This window comes from Nyctereutes procyonoides, unplaced genomic scaffold (genome assembly GCF_905146905.1).
Source record: "Nyctereutes procyonoides isolate TBG_1078 unplaced genomic scaffold, NYPRO_anot_genome, whole genome shotgun sequence".
Taxonomy (NCBI): Eukaryota; Metazoa; Chordata; class Mammalia; order Carnivora; family Canidae; genus Nyctereutes; species Nyctereutes procyonoides.
Genome location: NW_026575146.1, coordinates 1,797,604 through 1,820,149, shown reverse-complemented (window position 1 = coordinate 1,820,149; position 22,546 = coordinate 1,797,604). Strand labels below are relative to the sequence as shown.

Genomic DNA, 22,546 nt, shown 5'->3' with positions numbered 1-22,546 from the left:
AAGCATTTTTTGGGGAATCTAATCTAAAAGAGCAGATAGCCTCCACTTTTTAGTCACTCTATTCATTTGATGCTTCCTGAAACTTTCACTTTTCAGTTCCCTCAATCAGATTTTTCAGCCAATGTTTGAAGAGAAGGCAATCCCGTATGCATGGCCAGTAAACAGCCAGTGGGCAGTAGGAAGTAGGAACTTTACTTGCAGCAGTATGCTTTCAGATGCATCCTGCAGATATGCACAGTAAATCAAAGTAGCTACTCCTCTACTCATCAACCTATACATTCTGCTCTAGAGCTTACATTGATCAGCTATATCAGTACTTGTAGAGCATCCAACACAGTGCTAAGAACTGTGCAGTCTCTATGAGGCCCTATTGTCATCCCTGTTTTATAGGAGAGGAAATTTGAAGCCTAATGAATTAAGCAACTTACCTAATGTCACACACTTAATAAATGTGGAGCTGAGGCCTGAATCCAGAAAAACTGACTTGAGCCCATCTGTAAACCATAAAGCTACATTAGATTCTTTTTCCAGTGATTCCCTGATAAAGGCTTTGAAATCTTTACTCTTCCTGTGACATACTCCATTATTATATTTATGTAATATATATATATACCATTATAAAATGGAATATTACTCAGCCATCAAGAAGAATTAAATCTTGCCATTTGCAACAATGTGGATGGACCTAGAGTGTATTATGTGCTAAGCAAAATAAGTCAATCAGAGAAAGACAAATACCATATGATTTCACTCATATGTGGAATTTAAGAAATAAAACAGATGAACATGACTGGGCGGGGGGAGGAAAACAAAGCATAAGAGACTCTTAAAGATAGAGAACAAACTGAGGACTGATGGAGGGAGGTGTGTGGAGGATAGGCTAGGTGGGTGATGGATATTAAGGAAGGCACATGTTCTGATGAGCACTGGGTATTGCATGTTAGCAATGAATTGCTGAATTCTACTCCTGAAACCATTATTGCACTGTAGCTACTAACTAACTAGAATTTAAACCAAAATTTGAAGAAAAAAAAAAAGAGAAAGAAATCTTTAATCTTCTAGCAAACTATTCCCTGTGTTAGTGCATTTGAGGGGCTATAACATACCACAAACAGGGTGGCTTATAAACAACAGAAATTTATTTCTCGTAACTCTGGAGGCTGGAAATCTGAGATCAAGGTGCCAGCATGGTTAGGTTCTGCATCTGATAGTGGCCAGCTTCCTGGTTCATAAATGGCTGTCTCCTCTCTGTGTGCTCACAATGCAGTAAGAAAAAGCAAGTTCTCCGGGGCATCTTTCATAAGGGTACTACTCCCATTCATGAACCCCACCCTCATGACTTAACTGCCTTCCAAAGACCTGTTGGGGGTTAGGATTTCAACATGTGAATTTTGAAGGACCCAAGCATTCAGACCATACTGTTTCCCAATCAAGGTTTTATATGTGCAACAATTATTAGCATCTAAAAACCTAGATCTGAATGAACTCATGGAAACTTTTGCAACATCAGATCCATTACCTTCTTTCTCATAACTTCCTCACATCAGAATTTCCCCAACATTGCAAAGCTTTCATTATTAGAGCCTCTGTTACCCTATCAGACAAGAGTAACGCATCGCAATTTGCCAAAAGTCCACAGAATTAACAGTCATAGATAATTCTCTTATAACTAAGATTTACTGTAGTTAAGACTGACTCAACTGTTGAAATAACCTAGCACTGATCTTGGGAATAGAAATTTTACAGCCATGAGCATGGAAGTGATAACAGAAGAAAGGCTAATGAATGAGGTTGGTAAGGGAAAGAGTAAAGGTAATAGAGTTCCAGGGTCAAGGTTTGAATTGTCTATACAAGTTTTTCCACTCTTATCTGTATGAGGATTTACAAACAAGAACCAGTTACTGTATTCCACATCTGATTTGGCTTTGGCCCTGGAATGTGAAGCAAAATATAGAAGGAATCCAATGTAGAAAGAAAACATTGTGGGGAATAAATGTTTAGTCCAATATGTCTTTGATTAAACTTTCATATTTTATAAGTATTCCACAGGGTATTTTGTTTAAAAAAAGGAAATCAGTAGAGTTTTCAAGAATCATTAATGGCCTTTTCTTTCCCAACTCATAATAGCAGCTGAGGACCATCCCACAAAATTTTTAGATATTTTTTTCCTCTTCCTCTTTCACTGAGACAAAGTCTTGTGAGTCACTGATTCTAATCCTGTTGGCTGCTTACTCCTCTTCAGTTCTTCAAGGAAACAAATTATTATTTCTAGCTGATAATTTGTACATGATTGCAGAAAAATTTGTTACCCAACATCATCAATGCAGGTTTTTCCCGGTAAATGACCTTTACTTAAGTGAGTCTTCTCCCTTCAAATATGAGAGGATGAGAGGTGTTCATTCATTTTTGTTGGAAATCCTGTTCTAAAATTCACTGATGTACTTTTCTTCTTTAAAGAGGGGACTTTGGGGATCCCTGGGTGGCACAGCGGTTTGGTGCCTGCCTTTGGCCCAGGGCGCGATCCTGGAGACCCGGGATCGAATCCTGCGTCGGGCTCCCGGTGCATGGAGCCTGCTTCTCCCTCTGCCTGTGTCTCTGCCTCTCTCTCTCTCTGTGACTATCATAAATAAATAAATAAATAAATAAATAAATAAATAAATAAATAAATAAATAAAATAAATTTAAAAAAAAAAGAGGGGACTTTGGATACAATTTATTGGTGACTCAGTTTGTCATTATTAACATCACTGAACCATGTGGTACACTTGCATTTGTTTTCAAATGTTTCTCTTGCCTCAGGGTTAAAATGTCAAACCTTACCTTATAACTAAGGTTATATACTGCTACTGCTACAGATATTCCTCTCATTCCCTTTACATTGGTAACAAAAATTAGGTAAGCAATTACATGGGGATCCCTGGGTGGCTCAGCAGTTTAGCGCCTGCCTTTGGCCCAGGGCGTGGTCCTGGGGTCCCAGGATCGAGTCCCGCATTGGGCTCCCGGGGGGGAGCCTGTTTTTCCCTCTGCCTGTGTCTCTGCCTCTCTCTCTCTCTCTCTCTCTCTCTCTCTCCCTCTCTCTCTTTCTGGCTATCATGAATAAATAAATAAAATCTTAAAAAGATAAAATAAAATAAAATAAAATTAAAATTAAAAAAAGAAATTACATAAAAGCCAAACATTTAATACTGGAAAGCTACATGTAGGTCAGCAACCCTCTGGAATCAAACCTACAAAGTAAAGCAAGGAAGGAAAAACAAATGTCAGTGACAAACTGAGTGTCCAATACCAGCCAGTCCCTGTGCCAGACAACTGACAGAAAATCCGTCAACAATCTCACAATAACTATGTGAGGAGGGTAACAAAATTTTCAATTAACTAATAACTGGATCCCGGAAAAGTTAAGTTCTTTATCCAAGCCATCTCATTAGTAAGCGAGAAGGCTGGGATGTAGCCCACATCTGTCCAGATCCTATGTTCATGTTCTGTCCACTCAATCCGACGTTGAAGCTGTGAGGAGAGTTCAGGGTATATTATGTAAGTGTTGTTAAGAACAAATATTTGTCACCACTCTGACATTTCCCTCCCTATAGACATCTCTCTCCACTTCCTCCTGCCAAAGGACATAGAGTGGCTTATCTGACTGGTGAATCTGGAAAGAGAAATTGCTTGTGGCAGCCCAGCCTCTTTTTCCCTCTTCTTTTTGAAAGTTGGTTTGCCACCAAGAACCCGTGTTCTCCTCTGCTCTGCTCCTGGGTGCAAGTGGAGATGTCTGCTGCTGGAGACGGCAAGTCCATCTAATTCTAGGTTCAGAGACATAAAGCACAGTCCCCCTTCAATGAAGCCACTTCCTCCAACCTTGTCTTTATTGGTAACAAAGGTAACAAATACTTTGGCCTCTGACTGCTTTTTCCTATTTCAATTGGTATGGAAATCAGATGGGTAAAGGGGAAGCTATTTATTGTGTTCCCTTCTCAATCAACCCAATAATTATGTTAAGTAAAATCAGAGAAGCAGAAAAAGACTTTAGTGATTGTCTTGTACCTATATGCCTTAATTTTAAAGATGAAGAAAGAGAAGCTCATTGTATTTAAGTAACCTACAAATAATGGTGAAGAGATGGCTATTAATAATGGGGAAAACTCTTATGGAAGATGTTTTCATTTATAGCAAAAAGATTCTAAAATATGTAAAGCATTTTCGAAAGCCTGGCATATATTGGAACTTCAATAAAGGAACCTCAATAAATAATTGCTATTAATTTTACTATTTTAGTACCACATAGTCTCTGAACTATGAAAGCATCAAATTGTTAATTTCCATGATGTGATGACCATCAATCCACATCCTGTTTTCTTGACCTGACCTCCCAAGTGCCCTCACTCTTTCTCTCCAAATTTGTACATACTCTTTTGGAGAAAGTTGAAACAAAAATTCACTACACATTCTTTTCAGTTTTTCCAATCAAGAGGTATATATGACTATTCTTGAACTTCTTGAATTTGACTGTGGTCATTGGACTTGCTTTGGTCAATGAGACATCAGCAAATATGATGATGCAAGCAAGTCTCATAAGGCACTGTGCAAGAGGGCTCGCCACAGGGAGCCGCAGTACAACACAGCAGCAAAAACTAACTGGTACAGAAATTAGTGACTAGAAGTAGCACGCTGCCATAACAAAAACCTAAAACATTCATCAATGGCTTTGGGACCAGACAGCAGGTGAAAAGCAGCAAGGTAGCTATTAGCAAAAATTGGGAACATGGCATTCAAAATGTTAGTGGAGGTAGGGAAGGTGATGAGAAAACCATGCAGCAGTTGGGGGAAAGGCAACACGTATTATGTAGCAGCAAGGCAGTATTTGTAGCAGCACAGAAAATTGAAAATGCACACAGTGAATGCTGGCTCCAGCTGCAAAGGTCTCCAGGCAGAAGGCTTGAAAGTGTTTGTTGAGTGCTTCTAGCTGCATATAAGGTTCTGCAAGAGACAGATGTGCTAAAACATGATCTAATTTATAAGCATTTTATAGAGCCAGTATTCACAAGATTGGAAAATAAAACCGTTTGCCTTCAGCCTCTTCAGTTGAAATATTTTTTTATAAATTTATTTTTTATTGGTGTTCAATTTGCCAACATATAGAATAACACCCAGTGCTCATCCCATCAAGTGCCCCCCTCAGTGCCCGTCACCCAGTCACTCCACCCCCCGCCCACCTCCCTTTCTACCACCCCTAGTTCATTTCCCAGAGTTAGGAGTCTCTCATGTTCTGTCTCCCTCTCTGATATTTCCCACTCATTTTTCCTCCTTTCCCCTTTATTCCCTTTCACTATTTTTTATATTCCCCAAATGAATGAGACCATATAATGTTTGTCCTTCTCCGATTGACTTATTTCACTCAGCATAATGACAGGAAAGATTTTTATAGGAAAAAGTGGCCTCAGAGTAAAGACCTTTGTGAAATTTAATGTGATGCCTCATCGACCTTCTCAGCTGGGTAAAAGGGGCTCCGAGATGCCTGAAGGGGCTCTCTCACAGCAGCGTGACACTCCGCCCAAAGTAGAGAGAGAGAGAGAGAAATCTCTCTTGGAAAAAAGAAATGTGGATGTGAGTTTTAGGGGCAGGGACTCTATGGGATTCTTAAGAATCCACAAGGTTTTAAAGAAAGTTTTCCTGATAAGGACAAAATCAAGACAGAAATTATTCAGAGGAAGAGAGGCCTCTGTGTGCCTGCTTTTCTAGGAGCAGGAAGTGGGCTAAAGAAGCTATTTAGAAGCAGAAATAAGCCACTTCATACAGGAAAAGAGGAACATTTCAGAAGATGGAGCCAAGAGCATTGGAGAAATAGGTACCAGTGAACTAGTCCTGAGATGCATAACTGGGTCCTAACCAATCACCCCCTGGCCCAGGAGTGGAGTACCTAGCAACATGGACCTAGATAGAACTGCCATGGAACTGTGATGGTTATTTGTACCCTGTTAATGTGTTTTAGTTTTTGTTTTAATGGATTATGTCTTTTGGTTATACTTTCCCTATATTTTGTCATTATTTTCTGGGTGTGTATGGGGAAGTAACTGATTTTTTTTTTTTACTTTATTGTCTCAGGATCAAGAGTATCCACATTCAAAGAGGTGTATCTGAGAAGTCCCAGAAGTGTCCAGAAGTGATGTAGATCATGGATAAGCCTCTGGACTTAGAAGTTGATGCCATAATGAGACTTCTGGGAATCCTAGGATGGGGGGGAAGCATAGGAGAAATGTGAATACACTTTGCCAGAGGCAGACTATACTCAACTGCACAAAAAGGCCCACAAATTCTAGCTGTACCTCTAAGCAAGAAGTTGTGTCAACTTCTCCATCCTTTGAATCTGGGCTTGGCTGTAAGACTTGCTTTGACCAAGAAAACAAGAGAAATCATGATGCAAACAGAGGCTTGAAAAACATAGCACACTGGGGCTTGCCCTCTCTTACTGCTGGGAATACTGAAACCACTACATGGAAGCTTAGGCTAGCATCGTGGAGGATGAGGACCCCAGGGAGACAAAGGCAGCTCCCAGGTCACCCACCTCTGCAGCCTGTGTGACTGAATTCAGGTGAGCCAAGCAGAAGAAATACCCAGTACTTACTTTCTGCCACATACTGTGGTAGAAGCTTTATATGAATGACCTCATTGAATCCTCCTGTGACAAATAACAGTATGATTTGTTATACTGACAAAGCTAATTGACATGCCCTTCTTTAGATTTCTCTGTACTTCCTTCTTTAAAGAGGACCTAAGAGAATTACACGAATCATGGATAAACCACAATTTTTAAAAAAATAAATGCTCAGGCATTTAACATGAAAGTTTTTTGTTTGTATTTTAAAAACACAAACATAAGCAGCCTGTACCAAATGACTCTCCTGATGCTCTATGTCACCTACTTGATGATCATGGTTCATTTACATACTTGAATTTTAATAGATTGTACATTTATAATATTCATTATATATAATAATGTTCATACTGCATGCAAACATTAATATAAAACATAAATAAAAAAGAAGTATGTATTTCTTAACATGTCTGAGGACAGCCTTCCCCTCATTTGAAGATTGTGGTCATAATCAGAGTAAAGAGAAAGAAAAAAAAAACAATGCTAAAAAAAGATGATCTCAGACACAAGCAGCCTCCACAAGAAAGGCCAGAAACTGTTTAGTAATGCAGTGTGCTAAGTAAGAGTTCTTGAGCAGCGGGGGCAGGACAGCACAAAGACACAGCACTTTTAACCTTGGCTTAATTTCAGTCTGATAAGAGGTTCTGAGAACTTGAAGAGCCAGTTTTGAAATGGAGGTAGATGGTTTCAAGTGTGCCACAAGTCTGTTGTTCAGATTGCCAAAATTAAGAACACTGGGCAAACAAAATGCAACTTTCAAACATGACTCCACTGCCATATGCCACACCTTCCTCTGCCATCCAGGACTGGACCACAGAAGTTTCTTGCTATCGTACTAAAAAAAAAAAAAAATAGTGGGACGTGAACTAGGTTTCTAAGAAACATCAGAAATTGATTATGGTCCTATTAATCTCTCCGAGTGTTAAAGGCAATCAGGATACTTCTTTTCAGAGTTGTAGAGTCTGCTTAGAATTCGGCATATGCTCAGGGATCTGTAACAGAGTGGCTATAAGCGCGGAGCCAGCTCTGCAACCACTGGGTCTATCCTGACTGCCTCCCTGCTTGCAGAGTTCCCAGCAGTAAGAGAGGGCAGTGCCTAATAGATGGGTGCTTTTCAAAGCTCTGTTTATATCACATTTCTTCTCTCTACTTTATCTTCCCCAAGTATAAATACCTTCTGCATGGGATGGTAAAGAAAATAAAATGGGATAATTCACATAAAGATCTTTGAAGAGTGCCTGGTGGAGTAAGCTCTCTGTATATACTATTGTCTCTTCTGTAATTTTTAATTCACTCAAACCAATGGATATTCAGCAACTAATACTATAAATAATGCATTTGCTAACATACTACTAACAGTTTATTGCCCATCTCACCTACAGTCGTAAGAGAACACTAATATTGGGGGTTTTAAATAATTTTTGTTTCAATTCTTTTATTGTGAAATCTCTTCTTGAGTGAAAATGCAAAACATGCTCTTTTTTAAAGAAAAAGGAGGAGGAAGAGAAATCACATGATACAGAATTGTTTTACATGGAAAGAAAAAATTTCACATCATCTACTACTACTATATATAATATATATAACCATATAAAATAACCAATCCAGACTCTTTTTTATCTTATAAGTTCATGAACACTTAAGAGACAGCATTGAATTCATTCTGACACTGAAATATGAAATGGTTCGACAGTAAACCACAGGAGTTCTCTGGAGTTTCTTCCTGCCAGAGGCATCCCTCAACGATGCAGGTCCCTAGGGCTGGTGTCACTGCACTTTCTACCATCCACATTTTGGTGCAGGTGAAATCAGGAACAGTGAAAACAACTTGGAAATGGAAAGGGAGTTCTAAAAGGGAAGAGAATCCTTCTGTTTTGTTTTCATGTTTAAGAATCTCAAAATGGTGGGGCACCTGGGTGGGTCAGTGGTTGAGCATCTGCCTTTGGCTCAGGTTCTGATCCTGGGGTCCTGGGATGGAGTCCCACATTAGGCTCCCTGCATGGAGCCTGCTTCTCCCTCTGCCTGTGTCTCTGCCTCTCTTTGTCTCTCATGAATTAATAAATAAAATCTTAAAAAAAAGAATCTCAAAATGGTGACCCTAATTCCACACACCCCAGAGATGGTAGAAATGCTAAGTCAGTCTGAGGACCAGTATCTTCAAGATTGAGTGTTTATAAAGTCAGTGACCAGGTGTTCTTTGGGGAGCCAATTAACAATTTTAATTCCATAAACATCCACTGAGCATCTCCCTCATACTTGTCTTGGGAAGGTAAGCCCGCCCTATTCCCCACCGCATTAGTAAAGTTCTGTTGGTAGTAGTGGTGGGCTTTGTTTTGCTTTCCAGGAGGATACAGGAGCATGAAGATGTTTTGCTCCTCAGCTAACTGATATGAGTCCTGAAAGCAAATGTGGTATAGGAGAGAGGGTGCTCAGCTAGCCATCAGAGGTCTTAGCCCCACTTCCATCTTCAGCTATAGAAAATCGAGCAAAACATCTCATGACTCTGAGTGGCAGGTTCCTCACCTGTAAAATGGTAGTAACACTACTTTTCTCACAATGATCTTTTTAGGGTGGGGGTGTGGGTGGGGATGGAGGAAACCATTAAATGATGTAAATAATGCATGTAAAAGCACTCTATATATTTTAAAGTATTTTACAAACATAGTATTAGGAATTATTATTTTATACCTTTGCTATCCATAATCATTTTACTTCATGAGGTAGTTTATTCAAAATACTACAAGTACTACCCCTTAAGAAACACGTATAGACCATGTGATCTAAAATGACCCTTAAAATACAAATCAAAACCACAATGAGAAACCACCTCACACCAGTGAGAATGGGGAAAATTAACAAAGCAGGAAACCACAAATGTTGGAAAGGATGTGGAGAAAGGGGAACCATCCTGCACTGTTGGTGGGAATGTGAACTGGGGAAGCCACTCTGGAAAACTGTGTGGAGGTTCCTCAAAGAGTTAAAAATAGACCTGCCCTACGACCCAGCAATTGCACTGTTGGGGATTTACCTCAAAGATACAGATGCAATGAAACGCCGGGACGCCTGCACCCCGATGTTTCTAGCAGCAATGTCCACAGTAGCCAAACTGTGGAAGGAGCCTCGGTGTCCATCGAAAGATGATGGATAAAGAAGATGTGGTATGTGTATACAATGGAATATTACTCAGCCATTAGAAATGACAAATACGCACCATTTGCTTCGACGTGGATGGAACTGGAGGGTATTATGCTGGGTGAAATAAGTCAATCGGAGAAGGACAAACATTATATGGTCTCATTCATTTGGGGAATATAAAAAATAGTGGAAGGGAATAAAGGGGAAAGGAGAAAAAATGAGTGGGAAATATCAGAAAGGGAGACAGAACATGAAAGACTCCTAATTCTGGGAAACGAACTAGGGGTGATGGAAGAGGAGGTGGGTGGGGGGTGGGGGTGACTGGGTGACGGGCACTGAGGTGGGCACTTGACAGGATGAGCACTGGGTGTTATATGTTGGTAAACTGAACACCAATAAAAAATAATTTATAAAAATAAAAAAATAAATCATGAAAAAAAAATAAAATGACCCTATAAAACCACAAAACTATTCTAGTAGCAATTTCTATATTATTAAATTACTCAGGGGACAGAATATTAATGCCCTATATTCACTCAGAATCCCAGGAATGTGGATGTTTTTCATTTACTATATGAAGGAGGGCCAAGGGAATAAACTCATTTATAATGAAAGCTTTTATTTCAAAGTGAATATCTCACATTATGCCTGTCAAAGAAGAAAACCAGCTCCTTGCAAAGCAAAACTAACAAACTAAAAAGCGGAGCTGACCAAATTTCTTACACATTTACCCCAATATAAACATTCCACGCAGTAGTCATGCTGTTTAGTGCTATATAGAATCAACACCTTTAGATATTGAAAAGTAATCTTACAGACCTTTTAATATTAATAGAATTTACATATTCCTTTGTTGGGGAGCTTCTATTTTGGTAACATTCATAATTGGAATCAATAAATAAATTCCTATCTGTTCAAGACTGTAGAAAATTCTCTAAAGAATAGTTTTATCTATTCCTCCATGCACAGACTGTCAATATCCCCGTAGATTCATTCCAACAACTGTAAAATGCATAAATTTAAATACCATAACTTTCTGTTGAGCATTTATTAGATTTTAGCATCATATTAAAATATCTCTATTTAATTAGCTAAACTATATATAACAGCATACAAATGATGGCATGTTAGATTTATTTATTTTCATAAACCAAGTTGGGCACCCTGTTAACTAACCTTTAAGTCACATTCATAAAGTAGGCTATGGGGTTGCTGCTCTTGTGCACATCTTTCAGGACATGTGTGTTTGCATGGACTACTATGACAGAGACTTTAATACATTTATTCAACAAGTACCTAGTGAGTACCTACTGTGTGCCAGGCAATATGAGAGGATGAAGTTAGCTCAATGAGCAAAAGAAATGTGGTCTCAGTTCCTTAAAAGTGCTTTTTTTTTAATAAGCAACAACAGCACAAAAAACTTATAAGAAAGAAATGAAAATTCAGAAATGTGAAATAGGCTTCTGATATATTTAAAGTACAAAGATAGCTGAAACAAAACTGACTTATGTAACTTCCTGATTTTCAACACACTTAAAGACAGAACTACGAAGATAATGAGGGAGATACATTTTTGGTTTTCTGTGCAAAGGCAAAAAGTTTCTTAGTTTCAGTAACTGGTGTCAGCTATGATACAAAGACATAATAGCTTAGTATTTAAAAGAGGGAGCAAAGTCTAATAAACCTGCATTGGACTCCCAGCGCTGAGCAAATTGGAATAATACTACCAACCTCAAGGGGTCCTCACTAAGGTGCCTGACACACAGTGAGTGAATTCTCAACAAATGCAAGACCTATAGTTTTACTCCTGATGGTCAATATACACACTCTCCATGAACATCAACAGAAATTTTGTAGATTATAGTTATTTGCTTTTTACTTAACTGCCCTCAATCTGTCTTGGCCTACAGAAGCTTCGCTACCGCCATTTTATCCTGCCTTCCTTCTAGACATGCCTTCCAATCAGAGATGACTCTTACCCCGCCCCACCCCCATGCAAATCCAAACTTGTCCACTAAAACATCCCAGTCCTATGTTCCAGTCTCTGCTTTTTAAGGCAATAATAGCTATTTTGATGAATATATCCATTCTTATGTGCTTGTAGCTTAATTTACCACGCTTATTCTAGAAAACACATTTGTATTTTTTTAAAGATTTTATTTATTCATCCATAAGAGACAGAGAGAGAGAGAGAGAGAGGGGAGAGAAAGAGAGGAAGAGAGAAAGAGAGAGAGAAAGGGGCGCAGAGACACAGGCAGAGGGAGAAGACAGGCTCCATTCAGGGAGCCTAACATGGGACCTGATCTTGGGTCTCCAGGATCATACCCTGGGCTGAAGGCAGGCGCCAAACCACTGAGCCACCCAGGGATCCCCACACATTTGTATTTTTAAAGATGATCTTTGTATTCTGGATAAAATGGCAAAGTAAATAGTATTTCTGCTCCCTTCCAAGATCCTACTAAAAGAACTTTCACAAAGGCATACGCCCACAGGGAGAAAGAGCAGAGAGAAGAGAGCAACAATAAAATTCTGAAAGTTGTAAAGCAAGTGGATGAGGGATAACTAACATAGTAGATATTTTAAAATTTGAGTCCTAAGCTAAGAAACAAACATAAGATAAATACCCAGGAATCCAAATTAGAAGGCCAAGTATCTATGAAAAAGGAGGTGATGGAGTAACAACTGAGTTTGGTTAAAGCCTTTTTAAGAAAAGGAAAGGATCCGTCATCCCTTATCCCATCTTGGCAGGAGAGTGCAGGCTAGATTCTGAACCTATACCAAGGGAGAGGTACTTATCTGAAGAAAGGAGTATGAGAAGAATGTTTTTTAATATGAAATGTGGACCTTCAAGCCCTCTTCCTTCACCTACTGTCCAGCACACCAACCCAGATCCTACAGACAGGACAATAAGAGATCTTTTCCATTAAGTACAAAGGAAGAAATAAAGAGGTGAAAATAATAGAGAAAATGAGGAATTTGGAGGTCCACTACTTTAAATTAAAATTTTGAGTAACAATAATTTCAGAGAGAAGACATCATATAGTGGTGGGGTAGGGGGAGAGCACAGAAACACACCTATGAAGCAACAAGAGTCAAAACGCTTTGGACTTCGAAACGGCAACACCGGAAACAACAAAATAATGGAACAATACCTTTAAATTTTTTAGGAAAATGTATTTTCAGCCCAGGATTCTATACTCAGCCAAACCATCAATCAAATATGAAGTAGAATAAATAATGTTCAGTTATACAAAGCATCAAAAAACATTTCCTATGCCCTTCTCAGGAAGAGAGTGGAGTATGTGTTCCAACAAAACAAGGAAGTGAAGCAAAAAAGATAGACTATAGAATCCTAACACGAAATCCAGCAGAGGAGAGAGGCAGAGGGCATCCCAGGATGACGGCAATGGGAAATTCTAAGATAAGAGCTGGCACTTGACTGGAAAGCCCATCTGTCTAGATTAGGTGAGATGACAGGAGAGATCTCTTCAGAAAGATGAAACTCAGAATTCCTGATGGGTCAAAATTCCTTGGGAGGAGATGTAGACAATTTGGGGTTGAATAGGTTATAACCATAAATAAAACTAAACTACTAACAACAACAAATGCAGACAGTTAACCTCCAGGAAAGTTAAAACAGATTATGTAGTCAGAGGACAGTAATCCTGATATAAACCATGGATCTCTTGTGATTAGCATTTTCCTAATCATAAGCCTATAATTACTAAATACTGTTCTAACTCAAATTGGGATTCTGCTGTATTGGAAGGATGGGGAAAGGAACAAGAGGGGTACGTGTCTCTAGCAGAGAGGACTAAAATGAGCTAAATTATCTTCAGTAAGGAAAATCAATAGATAATGCCCAAAATGGAAAAATCAAGAAATAGTATGTTATTTCAAGATATAAATATAAAAACCAAAAGAATCAGTAAACATAGTAAACATAAAAGAAAACGTAAACAGAGTTAATACAGTTGCCTTGGGGGATGGTGAGATGAAACAGAAAGGGACTGACCTTTTTCCATTAGACTTTCATTTTTCATTAGTTTTACAGAACTTTTTGACTCTTTAATTATGTACGTATATTAAAAACTACAGAAAGAAAACAAATGTAAGGAAAGCAAGGAAGGAAGGGAGGCAGGGAGGGAGTGAGAAAGAGAGAAACAAACAGGAAAAAAGAACAAAATGGGCTTTTTGGTAATGCTAATAGGGTGATGTTGTGAATTTTGGCTGGAGGGTAACCAAGAGTTCTCAATCCTGCCTGCTTACTACTCTCTCTCTCTCTCTCACATAACCATCTCTTCAGAGATTCCACTTTAGAACGCACACCTAGACACATTTGTAAATGGAATCTGGAATTCTCCCCAAGTTAATTTTTTGACTGAACTAAATCCAAAATTCCCACCAGGATTTTAAAAAATTCTAAAAAAAGAAAATGATCCTTAAATAAAACTCAAATAATAAATGATTAAAGTTTTTTTTTTCTAAATTGAAAAGAAAATAGCACTGGTGGATTGAGGAAAGCCCTAGCAGATATTACCACTTGTCATAAGACAGTAATTAAAAGCATAATCTTTTTACAAACATAAAAATTAGATTAATGGATATGAGCACAACACTGAGAAATAGACCAATTACATATAAAATGTTAGTATATGAGGAAGCAACCACCAAAAAGTAATAGAGGGGAAAAAATGCAAACAACTAGGCTGGTAAAACTGAGCAGCAAGAATTTATTCCTCTCTAATCCTTACTGGAGACCTTATAATATGCCTCAGAGACATCAAAGACTTAAAAATGCAAAATTGTTATGTAACAGAAACACTAATGGAAAGTAAAGTTGAATATCAGTAATCTGGGAAAATAACTTTCTATGAGATGTGAGGCTATGGAAGAAATCTCAAAGAAAAAAGATAACCAAATTTGACTAAATAAAATGTGGAATCTCTCTGGAAAAAAAAGAATAACAAATATTAAGGATTCAAGCAAAAGACAGAAGAAAATATTCACACAAAATATAACAAACATTGTGTAGGTACTCAATATTATATGCAGAGACAACCTCAACTGGTAAGAAAATAACATGACAAATTATCGAGCAAAGTATACAGAAAGGTATTTCACAGGAGACAAAATATTCTTAATAAAAATATGAAATTATTATCTACTGTTTAGCAAATAAACACAAATTAAAAATAATACATTAGTTTAGACTTATTATCTTAATAATCAGAATATAAGACTTATCTATGCTTTAGTTACTAAGACTATATGGAAAGAATACAAACTGAAAGCATATATTGTGTACATGACTGGACACAGAAGGTATAATGTAAGCTAAGTGAAATAAGACAGACAAAGACAACCTGGGCCAATTCTGGGACATCTGAGTGGCTCAGTTGGTTAAGCAACTACCTTCAGTTCAGGACAGATCCCAGGGTGCTGGGATCGAGCCCACATCAGACTCCTTGCTCATAGGAGAGCCTGCTTCTACCTCGCCCTCTGTTGCTTCCCTTGCTTCTCTCTCTGTCAAATAAATCAATAAAATCCTTTTTAAAAAGTCAGACAAAGACAAATATCATATGATTTCACTTGCACATGGAATCTAAAAAAACAAAACAAATGAAAAAACAAAACAGCAACAGACTCATAAGTGCAGAGAGCAAACTGATGGTGCCAGAGGCATGGGAGGTGATGGGCTGGGAGAAGTAGGTGAAGGAGATGAAGAAGTACAAACTGGTAGTTATAAAATATATAAGTCACAGGAATATAAAGTACAGTCCAGGGAATACAGCCCATAATACTGCAATAATGTTGTACAGTGACAGATGGTAACTATACTTACTGTGGTGAGCATTTTGTAATGTATATAAATATCACATCACTATGTCATACACCTGAAGCTAGTATAATATTCTATATACTATGCTTCAATTGAAAATAAATTTAAAAAAAATCCTCATTCTGTGTTCATGCTGTTATCAGTATTGGGTATAGGTAACCAGGTGTCAGGAGGAGAAAGTGTCTCTAGCATTCTGAGTTTCCGCAAAGGTAATTATAACTTGACAAACTTTCCAATTAAACAACAAAAGTATACTGCCTAACTGGGGCTTTCTTCTTTTCAAATGAGTTGACACTACCAACATTTTGATTCTTTAGGAAACAAGCTCTAACTTCTAAAGAGTTTTCAAAAGGAGAAAATATTTCATTTCACCAAGATAATCTTTTTTATGAAAAAAAAAAAGATTTTATTTATTTGAAAGAGAGCATATAAGACTGCGTTGAGGAGGAGCAGAGAGAGCGCGGGAGAAGCAGACTCTCCACTGAGCAGGGAGCCTGATGTGGGACTGGATCCTGGGACGCTGGGATCACCACCTGAGCCACAGGCAGACACTTAACCAACTTAGCCACCCAGGCACCCCACCAACATAGCCTTGGAATTTAAAAATTCCAATCCTGGGCAGCCCGGGTGGCTCAGCAGTTTGGTGCCTGCCTTCGGCCCAGGGCGTGATCCTGGATCTTGGAGACCCGGGATCGAGTCCCATGTCGGGCTCCCTGCATGGAGCCTGCTTCTCCTTCTGCCTGTGTCTCTGCCTCTTTCTCTCTCTGTGGGTTTCTCATGAATAAATAAATAAATAAAATCTTTAAAAAAATAAAAATTCCAATTCTTAACGAAAATCTAAAAATTGAACTAATTTACAATTAAAGTATTCAACCGGGTTCAGAGTGGACTAACTCATAACCTGTACTTCAGCAATAAATCAAGTTTGAACTATACAAAATAGAAAGTGGAAGAACAAATGTCGAGACTGATTTCCTAACTATTCATATACTTCCTATATACAGCAAAAGTAAGACAAAACATTAGAACATAAATTGAGTCATACCTGAAATAAACCAAGGAACATGTCAAAGCAGAGGAAGAAAGATGTAAGAAAACATGGTCAATGGTCATCATAAGACATCACATGTCTGTTCACTTAAAGTCACACTTCAAGCCTGAGTTATATTCTCATTTGCACTATGGTTTTAAATCCTAATCTTTAAATCAGTGTTATTCTAAGATGCTGGATGGTGTGGACATGTGTCTAAGCTGATTCAAGTGAGACCCGGCAGGACATTCTATACCACCATCTACATCTAATAAGTGCTGCTCCATGATGACTTAATGATCCCTTCCCTGCACTCAGCCAAGTGGATGGTATTTTTAGTAATTAACGTTGACATTCACAGGCTAAATATGCACGTTTGCACTTGGCATATTTGCTTTGTGATGTCAGGTTAAACAAGTATGTTCTTTTTTTTTTTAATGATTTTTTTCCCCATCTTCGAGACACATGATTTTTTTTAAGATTTTTAAAATTTATTTATTCATCTCACACACACACACACACACACACACACAGGCAGAGACACAGGCAGAGGGAGAAGCAGGCTCCACGCAGGGAGCCCAATGTGGGACTCAATCCCAGGACTCCAGGATCACGCTCTGGGCCGAAGGCAGGTGCTAAACCGCTGAACCACCCAGGGATCCCCAACAAGTATGTTCTTAATAGAGAACCCATTTGGTTACTTTCTCAACCCAAGGATCACCTCTTAACCCAGATATTACATTTTAGGTTATTTATTTAATGTAATAAAGTATAATAGAAGAGCTGCAGGAGATTCAAAGATTTAAAAATCCAGAAATCATAATCCCTGCCCTAGACTAAATTTATAACTTAAGGGGAGAAAAGAAGCAGATACAGAAATACTAAAAGAACAGGGCAGCCTGGGTGGCTCAACGATTTAGCACCGCCTTCGGCCCAGGGCATGATCCTGGAGACCCGGGATTGAGTCCCACATCGGGCTCCCTGCGTGGAGCCTGCTTCTCCCTCTGCCTGTGTCTCTTCCTCTTTCTCTCTCTCTCTCTCTCTCTCTCTCTCTCTGTGTCTCTCATGAATAAATAGAGCAAATTAAAAAAAAATACTAAAAGAGCAAGAACTGGCCAGAAAAAAGGAACAAGGACCTAGCATGACCTGCCAAGCCAGGCGGAAGCTACGAACTTCAACAGCATTGCTGCATCTTCTCTCACCAGAGTCAAGAATGTGAAGCAGGAAGATGAGAAGCAAGAACACATGCTGACCTCTGAGGAAACGTGCTTCAAACTTGAACTGAAACAGAGCCCGAAGGCAAATCTGTCAAGTACCCTCCTAGGCCATAATCATCAGATTCTTAAAATTAACTTTTAAAAGTTGTCATATAAGCTCATGATTTTCAGACTTTAAATTTATTTTCTTTTTACCATATATTACATGTTAAAACATTAATTAACTTCAAGCAATGGTACATCGAATGAGCTACCAAGAGAGTTCCCTCTCTGTTCCTTGCTCTGTGTTTTACTCATTAAGTGAAGGAGTCATGTTCTTACCTCTCTTTACCAATGTGTGTGCTCACATACTGGACAGATATACACACACACACGAAGGATCGGTCGATTTTAAAGTAGATAGATCAAAAGATTTTCCTTTGTTACAAAGAGGCCCTTTGTGTTATAACCAAAGCCAGCCTCACAGCTTCTATTTTTATATGTTTCATGAGAATGGAAAACCCTCTGACCTTAGACTAAACTGGACTGGCTCTATGATCTCACACTTCGTGGCACTTCCTCTTTCCTGATATTTACTATATTCTATTGTTAATTTTTTTACTGCCCATCCTTTCTGCTTGCCTATAAGTTCCATGAGGGGCTGTACTTGTTGCATTTGGCATATACCCCAGAGCACCCAGCACAGAGCATCAAAATGCCCTAGGAGTTTATCAGACTCTTTAAGTGAGTCTGATACTTCCTGCAATGACCAGACTCAGAATTGGTAGTTTTAGAAGTGCACCCTTTGATGAACAATAATCATTCCCTATTTCAATGAAGAAGATAATATATTTTCTTGTCATAGTTCTCTCTCATCCTGGTGGATTTAGTTATAAGGCAGCACCTCAAAGCTTCATCTGAGATAAAATGTCTTGGAACTTTCTTATTCTCCTAGAAAGTTTACTGATTCCTATAAATTCACTGACTTCCCCCTATGACTATTCAAAGAATTTGGCATCTCTCATTTAGCTACTAAAAAGCCAAATCAGACTCATCCCTCTCTCTTTCTAGAAATTTTGGGCAGAAGCCAGCCAAGGAATTGGGGACAGTCTCTCATAGCCACACCAAGAATTTGCTATGAAAGACACGGGGTGAATTATTAAACCTACTGGGATCAAGGCTCATGTGTTGCTCTGTTATCCCACTGTTTTTGTAACTTCTTGCTAATTTGAAAAATCCCAATAGGCTTAGTCATCATCAAAAGCATAATAGTTTAGGTCAATGGTTCTCTAAGTAGAACACATATAAAAATCACCTGGGTAAATTTTTTTGAAAATATCAATTCATATGCGCCACTCTTAAAGATTCTGTTCCAATAGATATCAAATGTGGGCCTGGACTTTGTTTTCTTTTTTGTTGTTGTTTTGGGGAGTTTTTTTTTAGAGGCTCCAAGTAATTCTGATGATTACAATCTACAGGCTACATACTGAGAGTCACTGGACTGGTCTGAGGCTTTTCAAAGGCATAGAAAGATGAGGGGGGGATGAAAGGAGAAAACAGAGGAAATGTAGGTCAATATCACAAAATTGTTTACCATTCAACAATGGTAAAGCCCAAAATTACAGCAAAGACCACAATTCGTTACACTTTTGTTCTAGGTCTGGACAGCCAAGGGCCTTTTGTTAGCCATGGGCATCAGAAGTTAGTTTTCTACAAGGCACATCACTGCTTTCATCCCAGTCTTCCCTCACCGGGCTCCCCTTCTGCTCCTAATCTTCCTAGGATTAAGGCTACTTTGTCTTTTTGCTATCTGGTCAGCTATTCTAAACCTTTAAGGGCTTTGGACAAAATGACAACTTTCTGGGCTCCACTCAGCAGGGCAACAGTTTGGGTCAGAAAGACACAAACAAGGCTCTAGCGGAGGAGGATGCTCTCTTGCATACTGAGGTTGTAGATTATGTGGTATGCTGATCTCCTTCAGGACCAAGGCCCTCAGTCCCCCAGTTGCCAGAAATGTTGGCTTACTGAAGGCTCAGAGTTCCACGAATTGCCTTTGACTGAAGGAAGCTGCTTAGTCCAAGAGTGCACCTCGTGCCTGGGTGTAGCCCATGGGCACTAACTAGTCCTTGCAGAGAATGCAGATGACTAGCTAGCTCCCTTACTTACCGAACAATTCTGAGGGGGCCATTCCTCCTTCAAAGTTTCCTGCTGTTGAGGCCTCCATTGTACAGGCGCTAAAGTTCATTTTCTCCCTCTGCATAATCCTGCTGCTCTTTCTCCCTGACAAGTGTTATTCCCACGGCATCTCCCATATACCTTCTGTATGCAGATCTCACCGTCTATTTGCAGGGAATGTGACCTAAGATGCTAAACTTGCCTTTTTCAGTCAAGCACTGACAGCACTGGGTCATGGGTCATACCTGACTTCTTGAGTAATCAAGGGGTCACTTAATTTCTCCAAGTGTGTCTTTCCTCAAGTATGGAATTCAAATACAGACGACAACAGCAACAATAATACCATTTCTGTTTTGCCAGGTTTTTGTGGGAATTAAAAGAGAAAATATATATGAGAGTCCTTTGTAACTAATGAAGAAGAGCTGTATGATACTACCGGCTAACATCATTGCATCCTGGCTTCCCATGCAGTAAGTAATCAAGGAAGAGGGAAGGAGGATGGAGGATATCTACCAATACGGTACAATTCAACTTACACACTGTGTCACTTTCTCAAATCAACAGATTTGTGTCACTAATCAGTACAGCCGGACACATAATAAAAAAATTAGAAATAGAGGCACCTGGTGGCTCAGCTGCTTAACCATCTGCCTTCAGCCCAGGTCATGATTCCGAGGTCTTGGGATTGAGCTCTGCATTGGGCTCCCTGCACACTGGGGAGCCTGCTTCTCCCACTCCCTTTGCTGCTCCCCCCTGCTTGTGTGCTCTCTCTCTTTCTCTGTCAAATAAATAAATAAAATCTAAAAAAAATTAAAATTAGAAATAAAACCAAGAGGTGAGTTGTGCATTGCTGCAATCCTGAAACTGAAACAGAAGACAGAACCATACTTGTTCACTCTGTTTCCATCTGAAGATAGCAAGAGAGCAATTTCCACTACTGTGTAAAGTCAGAATTCACATTTTTACACAATAAGTTAGTTATGCAATGAGTAATGGAATAACATTTTACATCTCTGAATACAGAAACAAGTATACAAAATGATGAATATTTCTTGGGCAGTTTAATATTTTCTGGATTACCCTGATACTGTATCCACTGAAAAGAAAAAAAACACAACAATACAAAATCAAGTTGGAAGCACTCAGCTCAAGAAGCATGAGTGGAAGTTATCAATTCTAAAACTATGCTTTATATTAAAAATTACCAAATTATTGAGACTTACAAGAGCTTAAATGAATAATGTCTGCTATTCACAGACTCAGAAGGAGTGGCTCACAATGACTTAATCTGATCGATGGCTTTATTATTAGCAGAAGTCACAGAATGGAAGGAAGGAAGCTGAGAGAGCTATGAAAAAAGCCCCCAACTTTAGTGATTCTCTGCTCTCAGAGAAACCACAGTTGAAATGAAGAGGCAAGACAAACAAACCCACATGAAATATTAACCAAAACCTTTCCCTTATTATTTGAGCACTGAATGAATTACAGATAGGCATACAGGAATTCAGACAAAGGTGTGAACATGTGGGCTGGATCATTCTGGAAGGCTTCCTGTCAATCTCATGTAATAGGAAGCTATAAATTCCTTGATGTCCTGTTAAATCTGAAGAAATGCTGAATGAAACATTCCATCACACATGGAGAAAAAACTTTAAAACTTCTAACTTCAGGGGCACCTGGGTGGCTCAGTGGTTGAGCAGCTGCCTTTGGCTCAGGTTGTGATCCTGGGGTCCTGGGATCGAGTCCCACATTGGGCTCCCCACAGGGAGCCTGCTACTCCTTCTGCTTATGTCTCTGTCCCTTTCTCTGTGTCTCTCATGAAAAAGTAAATTCTTAAAATAACAAAAAAAAAAAAAAAAACTTCTAACTTAAAATGGTTTGCTGATTCGGTTTAGGTAGAACATTAATTCACTGTTCATAATCCTTAAATAGTTCAAAGTAGAGGCTTTTGAGGAAAAGATAATTTAGACCCTGCTTGGTGAACAATCAAAGTCTTAATCCAACTCATGAAACAATGAGAAGAGTGAAGAGCTGAGGCCAGATTCTGGGAGGAAGTGGGGGAGCTAGGCTTGTTTGTCAAAAATTTATAGGGACCAAAGGAATCTACCTGGATTCTGAAAATAGAAAACAGGCCCTAACCCCTAGAAATCTGAGTCATTTGCCCAGCTAAAATCAAGAGGACAGGGGATACTGCAGGCCAGTTTAATTAATAAGATTCTAGAAGTTAGAGGCAAGACAGGCAGGTAAACACCTGCTTAGGGTAAAACTAGAATAAAACAGGCCCCAGAAGGCACTGCTCTGTAGATTAATACCCCTGGCCAGCCTTTCTGTTTCCCCACAAGAGGGATACTACTGATTTCAGTGACAGATCACTGACCGCATCTAAGGAATGCAAAGCAGTCAACACTCAGTGTTTGGGGAGAGTAGTAACCTAAGCAGCTCGAAAGGCACATTTGTTGAAGCTCTGGGAACTCTCAGCCAGAGTGAGTCTCCATAAAAGTGTCTACAATTCACAGGAG

At 39.0% G+C, this 22,546-nt stretch overlaps 1 protein-coding gene across 6 annotated transcripts in view; it reads right to left on the bottom strand.

Annotated features, from left to right (window-relative positions):
* The window catches only part of STX11 (syntaxin 11), a 44,715-nt gene that overhangs the window by 10,870 nt on the left and 11,299 nt on the right, over positions 1-22,546 (bottom strand). Inside the window, exon 1 of one of the 6 annotated variants that reach the window (XM_055311576.1) lies at positions 429-865. The exons of the other annotated variants lie outside the window; for them this stretch is intronic. The gene's annotated coding sequence lies outside the window, so the exon portion shown is untranslated. Of the gene's footprint in view, positions 1-428; positions 866-22,546 lie in introns of those variants that run through there. 6 annotated transcript variants of the gene reach the window in all.